Source organism: Cottoperca gobio, chromosome 6, assembly GCF_900634415.1.
Source record: "Cottoperca gobio chromosome 6, fCotGob3.1, whole genome shotgun sequence".
Lineage (NCBI taxonomy): Eukaryota > Metazoa > Chordata > Actinopteri > Perciformes > Bovichtidae > Cottoperca > Cottoperca gobio.
The window spans coordinates 25,819,580-25,822,222 of record NC_041360.1 but is presented as its reverse complement, the minus strand read 5'-3'; positions in this window follow the sequence as shown (position 1 = coordinate 25,822,222).

Below are 2,643 nucleotides of genomic sequence, written 5' to 3'. Positions count from 1 at the left end.
GTCGTTGTGTTTTTGTTGCTGTATATTTATAATGACCACTAGGTGGCAGCAGAGAGGCAGTTAATATACAACAAGTGGCTGATTACAGTATCTTTCTACAGTAAGTGTGTTTAAGAAGCGACCACAGGTCTTTCATTAGGTTCATCTGTACTCCTGAATGCTGCAGAGGTCCTTGAGGAAGTGCCAAGAGTCCTTGAAGAGGCTGTATCGGTCCCTAACGTGTTTCCGTATGGAGGTCAGGAAGTCGTAGACGTCCCACAATGCAACACTGAGCAGAAGCAGTGCAGCTGCAGGAGTCACATGTTGGGGAAACACTAACACACAACACTAACTTCCTGTGTTTGTGGTGATTGAATGATTAACATTGTTTTGAATTAATTGCCTGCTTTTTAAATGTCCTACTTTGCATGATGCTTTTTTATCCTGTTCAGCTGTTCATGATTTGACACAAAACGATTGCAAGAGACACAAAACGACTACAAAAGAGACACCAAACGACTGCAAAGAGACACAAAACGACCACAAAGAGACACAAAACGACTAGAAAGACAAAACGACTGCAAAGAGACACAAAACGACTGCAAAGAGACACAAAACGACTAGAAAGACACAAAACGACTAGAAAGACACAAAACGACTGCAAAGAGACACAAAACGACTAGAGACACAAAACGACTGCAAAGAGACACAAAATGACTGCAAAGAGACACAAAACGACTACAAAGAGACACAAAACGACTACAAAGAGACACAAAATGACCACAAAGAGACACAAAACGACTACAAAGAGACACAAAACGACCACAAAGAGACACAAAACGACTACAAAGAGACACAAAATGACTACAAAGAGACACAAAAACGACTAGAAGACACACCCAAAACGACTGCAAAAGAGACACAAAACGACTACAAAGAGACTGCAAAGAGACACACCAAACGGACTAGAAAGACACACAAACGACTGCAAAGAAGAGACACAAAACGACTACAAAGAGACTGCAAAGAGACACAAAATGACTACAAAGAGACACAAACGACTACAAAGAGACACAAAACGACTACAAAGAGACACAAAAGACCACAAAGAGACACAAAACGACTAGAAAAGACACAAAACGACTGCAAAGAGGACACAAAACGACTACAAGAGACTGCAAAGAGACACAAAATGACTACAAAGAGACACAAAACGACTACAAAGAGACCAAAACGACTACAAAGAGACACAAAATGACCACAAAGAGACACAAAAAGACTACAAAGAGACACAAAAACGACCACAAAGAGACCAAAACGACTGCAAAGAGACACAAAAGTGACTGCAAAGAGACACAAAACGACTACAAAGAGACACAAAACGACCACAAAGAGGACACAAAACGACTAGAAAGACACAAAACGACTGCAAAGAGACACAAAACGACTACAAAGAGACTGCAAGAGACACAAAACGACTAGAAAGACACAAACGACTGCAAAGAGACACAAACGACTACAAAGAGACTGCAAAGAGACACAAAATGACTACAAAGAGACTGCAAAGAGACACAAAATGACCACAAAGAAACACAAAACGACTAGAAAGACACAAAACGACCACAAGAGACACAAAACGACTAGAAAGACACAAAACGACTGCAAAGAGACACATAACGACTACAAAGAGACACAAAACGACTTCAAAGAGACACAAAACGACTAGAAAGACACAAAACGACTGCAAAGAGACACAAAATGACTGCAAGAGACACAAAACGACTAGAAAGACACAAAACGGACTAGAAAGACACAAACGACTGCAAAGAGACACAAAACGACTACAAAGAGGACTGCAAAGAGACACAAAACGACTAGAAAGACACAAAACGACCACAAAGAGACACAACACGACTACAAGAGACTGCAAAGAGACACAAAACGACCACAAAGAGACACAAAATGACCACAAAGAGACACAGAATGACTACAAAGACACCAAAACGACTGCAAAGAGACACAAACGACTGCAAAGAGACACAAAACGACTACAAAGAGACTGCAAGAGACCACAAAACGACTAGAAAGACACAAAACGACTACAAAGAGACACAAAACGACTACAAAGAGACACAGAATGACTACAAAGACACAAACGACTGCAAAGAGACACAAAACGACTACAAAGAGACTGCAAAGAGACACAAAACGACTAGAAAAGACACAAAACGACCACAAAGAGACACAACACGACTACAAGAGACTGCAAGAGACACAAAACGACCACAAAGAGACACAAAACGACCACAAAGAGACACAGAATGACTACAAAGACACAAAACGACTTCAAAGAGACAACAAACGACTGCAAAGGACACAAAACGACTGCAAAGAGACTGCAAAGAGACACAAAACGACTAGAAAGACAACCAAACGACTACAAAGAGACACAGAATGACTACAAAGACACAAAACGACTGCAAAGAGACACCAAAACGACTACAAAGAGACTGCAAAGACACACAAAATGACCACAAGAGACACAAAACGACCACAAGAGACACAACACGACTACAAGAGACTGCAAAGAGACCCAAAACGACCACAAAGAGACACAGAATGACTACAAACTCATATATAAAACACAATAAAAAGAATGGTTCA